An 8227-nucleotide genomic window follows, 5' to 3' on the forward strand; every position below is an offset into this window, starting at 1 on the left:
ATACCCGTTCCCCGTAGGGAGGAGCAAGCCGCCGCTTAGAGACGAAGCATAAAGTGTCCTCATTCCACATAGGGCAAGCTGGATGAATCCATTTTACCCAGGACGGCCGAAGCGGCGTGGACCAGGGGAGAACTGAACCTTATACTTCACACCACAGTAAGTCTACGTGTCCTCTTCCACATAGGGCAAGCTAGAACTAACTATCTTACCCAGGACTGCCGAAGCAGCGTGGACCAGGGGAGGAACACACTTTTCATGGAAACGTAAGGCATCCATGACTGCCATAACGTAAGCCGCCGCTGTGCGCGTATACCCGTTCCCCGTAGGGAGGAGCAAGCCGCCGCTTAGAGACGAAGCATAAAGTGTCCTCATTCCACATAGGGCAAGCTGGATGAATCCATTTTACCCAGGACGGCCGAAGCGGCGTGGACCAGGGGAGAACTGAACCTTATACTTCACACCACAGTAAGTCTACGTGTCCTCTTCCACATAGGGCAAGCTAGAACTAACTATCTTACCCAGGACTGCCGAAGCAGCGTGGACCAGGGGAGGAACACACTTTTCATAGAAACGTAAGGCATCCATGACTGCCATAGTGCGTAAGCCGCCGCTGTGCGCGTAAACCCGTTCCCCGTAGGGAGGAGTCAAGCCGCCGCTTAGAGACGAAGTATGGAGTGTCCTCTTCCACATAGGGCAAGCTAGAATGAACTATCTTACCCAGGACCGCCGAAGCAGCGTGGACCAGGGGAGAACTGAACTTTATACTTCACACCACAGTATTGAGTAATGTGCCCTCTTCCACATAGGGCAAGCTGGAATGTTCCATTTTACCCAGGACGGCCGAAGCGGCGTGGACCAGTGGAGGACTACACAATCATGAGGTTTGATATCGACTTGTGTGTTTCAATAGGATACCGATGGTATGGTTTGAACCGATTTGATTTAGCCATTCTGAAGTCATCACTTGGTTGAAGCGCTGAACTAGGGAGGCATCGTTTACATATATATTGGTTTTCGCATGCTCTACTAGGTTAATGTCATAGGGTTGGCTATCGAGCATGCCCAAGTGATGACTTGATTGTGTGCTTGCTTGAATTCTTCACATTTCATACCATCGGTTAGTTGTCGAATCATTCCTCGATCATAACCTTCGTTCTTGGTTCATGTATGCTCTCTTCCACATAGGGCAAGCTAGAATTAACTATCTTACCCAGGACCGCCGAAGCAGCGTGGACCAGGGGAGAACTATACTTTGTCTTGTATGCCCTCTTCCACATAGGGCAAGCTAGAACTAACTATCTTACCCAGGACCGCCGAAGCAGCGTGGACCAGTGGAGGACTATACTTTGTTCATAACACCACAGTATTGAGTAATGTGCCCTCTTCCACATAGGGCAAGCTAGAATGAACTATCTTACCCAGGACCGCCGGAGCAGTGTGGACCAGTGGAGGACTACACAATCATGAGGTTTGATATCGACTTGTGTGTTTCAATAGGGTACCGATGGTATGTTTTGAACCGATTTGATTTAGCCATTCTGAAGTCATCACTTGGTTGAAGCGCTGAACTAGGGAGGGGCATCGTTTACATATATATTGGTTTTCGCATGCTCTACTAGGTTAATGTCATAGGGTTGGCTATCGAGCATGCCCAAGTGATGACTTGATTGTGTGCTTGCTTGAATTCTTCACATTTCATACCATCGGTTAGTTGTCGAATCATTCCTCGATCATAACCTTCGTTCTTGGTTCATGTATGCTCTCTTCCACATAGGGCAAGCTAGAATTAACTATCTTACCCAGGACCGCCGAAGCAGCGTGGACCAGGGGAGAACTATACTTTGTCTTGTATGCCCTCTTCCACATAGGGCAAGCTAGAACTAACTATCTTACCCAGGACCGCCGAAGCAGCGTGGACCAGTGGAGGACTATACTTTGTTCATTACACCACAGTATTAAGTATGGTGTCCTCTTCCACATAGGGCAAGCTAGAACTAACTATCTTACCCAGGACCGCCGAAGCAGTGTGGACCAGGGGAGGACTATACTTTATACTTCACACACTAGCCATACTGAAGTCATCACTTGGTTGAAGCGCTGAACTACGGCGGGGTAATCGTTTACAGGTTATAATCATATAGCTGCATGCTCATTAGTAGATAATGGAATATTGTATGGCAATATGAGCATGCCCAAGTGATGACTTTGTTTCAAGCTCAACAGGTAGGGTATTGAGTCCTCTTCCACATAGGGCAAGCTAGAATGAACTATCTTACCCAGGACCGCCGGAGCAGCGTGGACCAGTGGAGGACTCTATACTTTATACTTCACACCACAGTATTGAGTACGACTTGCATAAAGCCCCTATTGAGAACCACGAGGGCTCTCTCAATGTAGAACCACGAGGGCTCTAGTACCGATTCTCTCGGTACGGCTTGGTCCGTGTTCCTTTATGCTTGTACTCGCAGAAAGTCTCAACCCGGAGGTCTTGACTTTGATTGTCATAGTTGGACTACGACGGGGCATCCGACCATTGCTGATCGAACACCCCTGATTCACCATCTTTCGGGTAGGCGGTACGCGTACCTCCGGACGCGGAAGTCTCAACCCGGAGGTCTTGACTTTGATTGTCATAGTTGGACTACGACGGGGTATCCGACTCATCGAATACCCCAGAAGCACACCATCTTTCGGGTAGGCGGTACGCGTACCTCCGGACGCGGAAAGTCTCAACCCGGAGGTCTTGACTTTGGTTGTCATAGTTGGACTATGACGGGGCATCCGACCATTGCTGATCGAACACCCCTGTTACACCATCTTTCGGATAGGCGGTGCGCGACACCACCGACGCGGAAAGTCTCAACCCGGAGGTCTTGACTTTGTATTGTTGGATAGTCCTCTTCCACTATAGGGCAAGCTGGAAATATTCCATTTTACCCAGGACTGCCGAGGCAGCGTGGACCAGGGGAGAACTTCACGGAATCTTCAGGCATCCATGATTGCCATAGTGCGTAAGCCGCCGCTGTGTGCGTCAACTCGTTCCCCGTGAGGAGGAGTCTAGCCGCCGCTAAAAGACGAAGCATTAAGTGTCCTCATTCCACTATAGGGCAAGCTAGAATGAACTATCTTACCCAGGACCGCCGAAGCAGCGTGGACCAGGCGAAGACTATACTTTATACTTCACACCACAGTATTGAGTACGACTTGCATAAAGCCCCTAATGAGAACCACGAGGGCTCTCTCAATGTAGAACCACGAGGGCTCTAGTACCGATTCTCTCGGTACGGCTTGGTCCGTGTTCCTTTATGCTTGTACTCGCGGAAAGTCTCAACCCGGAGGTCTTGACTTTGATTGTCATAGTTGGACTACGACGGGGCATCCGACCATTGCTGACCGAACACCCCTGATTCATCATCTTTCGGATAGGAGGTGCGCCCACCTCCGACGCGGAAGTCTCAACCCGGAGGTTCGGACTTAGAGTTTTTCCCATTTAAAAGTTTTTCTCTTAGCCATACTGAAGTCATCACTTGGTGAACGATTGAACTAGGGCGGGTTAATCGTTTATAGGTATCATGTGGTTTGCATGCTCTCTTAGGTTAAGGTCATGTGGTTGGCTATCGAGCATGCCCAAGTGATGACTTTGTTTCACGCTTGCTTGATTTCTTCATGATTCCCTGTTATATAGTGTAATCATTCGAGAACAGGGAATCTTTGGTTTTGCTCAACAGGTATTGGATGTCAACTTGGTATCTAGATCGCATTAAGTCTCAACCCTTAGGTTCGGACTTGTATAGTGACATCTTGTTACGGTCTTGAGTCTCAACCCGCAGGTTCGGACTACTTAGTGTTTGATCGAATATAATATGGCAACTTGTGCCTAAGTCTCAACCCGCAGGTTCGGACTTCTGTTTATTTGGCCAATGTATGTATAAGGCAACTTGTGCCTAAGTCTCAACCCGCAAGTTCGGACTTGTGTATTTGTTCGAAGTCATGTATAAGGCAACGTGTGCCTAAGTCTCAACTCGCAGGTTCGGACTTGTTAGTGTTTCGTCAACTTTCATATGGCAACTTGTGCCTAAGTCTCAACCCGCAGGTTCGGACTTGTGTATTTGTTCGAAGTCATGTATAAGGCAACTTGTGCCTAAGTCTCAACCCGCAGGTTCGGACTTGTGTATTTGTTCGAAGTCATGTATAAGGCAACGTGTGCCTAAGTCTCAACCCGCAGGTTCGGACTTCTATAGTGTTTCGTCAATTATCATATGGCAACTTGTGCCGAAGTCTCAACCCGCAGGTTCGGACTTCTATAGTGTTTCGTCAATTATCATATGGCAACTTGTGCCTAAGTCTCAACCCGCAGGTTCGGACTTGTGTATTTGTTCGAAGTTTTATATAAGGCAACTTGTGCCTAAGTCTCAACCCGCAGGTTCGGACTTCTATAGTGTTTCGTCAATTATCATATGGCAACTTGTGCCGAAGTCTCAACCCGCAGGTTCGGACTTCTATAGTGTTTCGTCAATTATCATATGGCAACTTGTGCCGAAGTCTCAACCCGCAGGTTCGGACTTCTATAGTGTTTCGTCAATTATCATATGGCAACTTGTGCCGAAGTCTCAACCCGCAGGTTCGGACTTCTGGAAGGATCACTTGGCCACTAATGATCCTTCCGCAGGTTCACCTACGGAAACCTTGTTACGACTTTTACTTCCTCTAAATCATCAAGTTCGGTCAACTTCGATAAAGCAGACGCGGTTCACGAGGATCCAGCGAACGATCATCTCCAAAGACCTCACTAAATAATCCATCGGTAGTAGCGACGGGCGGTGTGTACAAAGGGCAGGGACGTATTCAACGCTGGCTGATGACCAGCACTTACTAGAAGTTCCGAGTTCATATGGACCATTGCAATCCATAATCCCTACTAAGTGAGTATTTGAGTGATTTCCCGTTCCTCTCGGAATAGGAGACACGCTGCTACCCACATTGTAGCACGCGTGTAGCCCAGAACATCTAAGGGCATCACGGACCTGTTATCGCTCGATCTCATTTTGCTAAACACAAATTGTCCTGCTAAGCAGCGTACCGTAAGTGCACTTGCGCACACGAACAGCGAAGGTGTCAGGTCATACTCCACCGAAAGGTCCTAACCCGTTCCAATCGGCATCGACGCATTAACGCTGACTGCGTTCTAGTTAGCATATGTGAGTCACGTTCGTTATCGGAATTAACCAGACAAATCAATCCACGAACTAAGAACGGCCATGCACCACTACCCTTAAATTTGAGAAAGAGCTATTAATCTGTCTCACCTCCATAAGTTCGGACCTGGTAAGTTTTCCCGTGTTGAGTCAAATTGAACCGCAAGCTCCATTTCATTGTGGTGCCCTTCCGTCAATTCCTTTAAGTTTCAACTTTGCAACCATACTTCCCCCGGAACCTGACTTTGGTTTCCCGGAAGCTACTGAGAGCACCTGGTTGTAGCGTCTCCCAATTGCTAGTTGGCATCGTTTACGGTTAGAACTAGGGCGGTATCTAATCGCCTTCGATCCTCTAACTTTCGTCTTGATTAAAGAAAGCATCCTTGACAAATGCCTTCGCTTTAGTTAGTCTTACGACGGTCTACGAATTTCACCTCTCGCGCCGTAATACTAGTGTCCCCAACTACTTCTGTTAATCATTACCTCCGGTCTGAGTACAAACCAATGAAAGATTAGACCAAGGTCGTATTCCATTATTCCATGCAAGATTATTCTAGGGCGTTTGGGCACCCTGCTTTAAGCACTCTAATTTGTTCAAGGTAAACGTGAGCGGTCGAGCTCTATGTTACACTTGCACCCGTTGAAGGGCACACCATGACACAGACTTGGTGCCCTACCACACCATTGAGTCGCAACCAGATTCCGACTTGGCCCACCGACCACGGGTTGACCGGGTCGGCGGAGCCGGACTGTGTTGGACAAGTATCAACTTCGAACGTTTTAACCGCAACAATTTTAATATACGCTAGTGGAGCTGGAATTACCGCGGCTGCTGGCACCAGACTTGCCCTCCACTTGATCCTCGTAGAAGGATTTATGCTCTACTCATTCCAATTATGAAACATCATTAAAGAGTTTCATATTGTTATTTCTCGTCACTACCTCCCCGTCCCGGGATTGGGTAATTTACGCGCCTGCTGCCTTCCTTGGATGTGGTAGCCATTTCTCAGGCTCCCTCTCCGGAATCGAACCCTGATTCCCCGTTACCCGTTGCAACCATGGTAGTCCTCTATACTACCATCCATAGTTGATAGGGCAGATATTTGCGAGATCTGTCGTCGGTGCGAGACCATACGATCAGCATCATTATCCAGACTTCAACTCAATGACACGGAGAACCCGCGATTGGTTTGACTAATAAGTGCACCAGTTCCCGCGAGGGTCCTGGCATGTTGCATGTATTAGCTCTAGATTTTCCACAGTTATCCAAGTAACTAGGTTGATGATCTCGTAAATTATAGCTGTTATACTGAGCCTTATGCGGTTTCACATTAAATCTGTTTGTACTTAGACATGCATGGCTTAACCTTTGAGACGAGCGTATATTACTGGTAGGATCAACCAGAATTCCGACTTTGCGTTCGAATGTTCATTGTCCCATTGCACCCGGAGGAGCAAACACCACGTTCTATATGTTGTCAAGTCCGGTAGCACACGGGAGGCGAGCCCCCGTGCGAACCTCATTGCCCTCGTATCACACACACCCGATGCACCGGACAGGCACTTGAGCGGCATTCGACTCCGCTAAGCGCTCGTGCGCCCGATTGTGCATGCGCTGACGGGGCCTTCATACCCCTACCACAGCGACCTTATGCCAAACTTCCATGAATACTTAGGTGAGCTGACAAGGGCCTTCATTTCCCTACCATCAACTAAAGGACACGCTAGGCGCGTCCGATCATTGCAACTGCGGGGCTTTCATACCCCAATCACCACAGTACGCAATTCACCAGAGTTTAATCACAACCCCCCCGGACATGGCACACTATTAACTTGCAACAAAACTTAGTGTGTGCCGGGCACATCGGTTCCACAAAATCATTCCCGATGTACCCCAATTGGGGTTGTGAACGCATCCATGGTCCTCTGACACACCCAACCAAGCGTGGATACTACATACCTCAAACACCCAGTACACTAACAGACAAATCAATATATGGTTGCTTTCCCCCAGACATTTGCCAATCACTTGGCACCCGGACGGGAACTCGCTCCTGATTGCGCCATTGCCACCCATTTGCCAAGAGCGAGTTCTGTATGTAGGTTTCATTTGGAAAGACAACCGTGTACTGGATATTCTATCCGACGATTACAGATGACGAGTACGAGACTCGACTACACTCACGGATAATACATTTTGGGTCGAGATTGCTTTCGGGGTTTTCGATTGGTCTTGCGCTTGTAAACGTATAACTTTGACTTGTGGTAACCTCGGTATGTTAGTCGATCACCTGGTTGTGAACTGGGTAAGGGTGGGCAATCTGTTCACTTGCACTCTGGGTAGGAATATGGTGAGCGCTATAGGTTAAAGATCATGGTATGGTTCCATCGTGATGACTTTCGCTAGATAGTAGTATGTTTGGATAGTTATAACGTTTTTGGCCATTTGTTCATAGTGTTCGGTCCATTGAGGAATTCGATTGGTCTTTGCTTCACACACGTGGTCGATCACTTGGATGTGAACTAGGGTGAGATTAAGGTGTTCACTAGTGCTCTTCGGTTTTGGATCAGTAATGAGCACTTGATTGGTTTCGCATAATATGTATCCATAGTGATGACTCTTTCCAGCTTAAGATTTCGTTACCAGTTTCGAATCCTCCCCACGTTCGCTTTTACTTGGTTAGGTTTTCGAGTGTAGATTTGAAAGCAATCTCATGTATGTATCCCATCTGATATAAGCCACTGACAGTTCATGTCACCTCGTTCAACTCTCGCTGGGTCACAGAAGTATGTTACTGCGCCCATTATCCCTACTCGGATAGGTTCGGTTCGTTCGTTTTATACTACGGTGAGTAAACTCAATTTGTGCATCGCATAGCCATGGAAAGCAAGCTTTCGCGGGCCTCTTCGACTGTTTTGATACGAGCTGTGCCCGTGATGCTTGTCATCCCAGGATACTAGACCCCTTTGGACGACCGCATGACCATCAGAAAGTAAATTCCACGTTCGGTTTATTTGCTACTTCCACCGTT

Source organism: Anopheles ziemanni (assembly GCF_943734765.1).
Source record: "Anopheles ziemanni chromosome X unlocalized genomic scaffold, idAnoZiCoDA_A2_x.2 X_unloc_9, whole genome shotgun sequence".
Classification (NCBI taxonomy): domain Eukaryota; kingdom Metazoa; phylum Arthropoda; class Insecta; order Diptera; family Culicidae; genus Anopheles; species Anopheles ziemanni.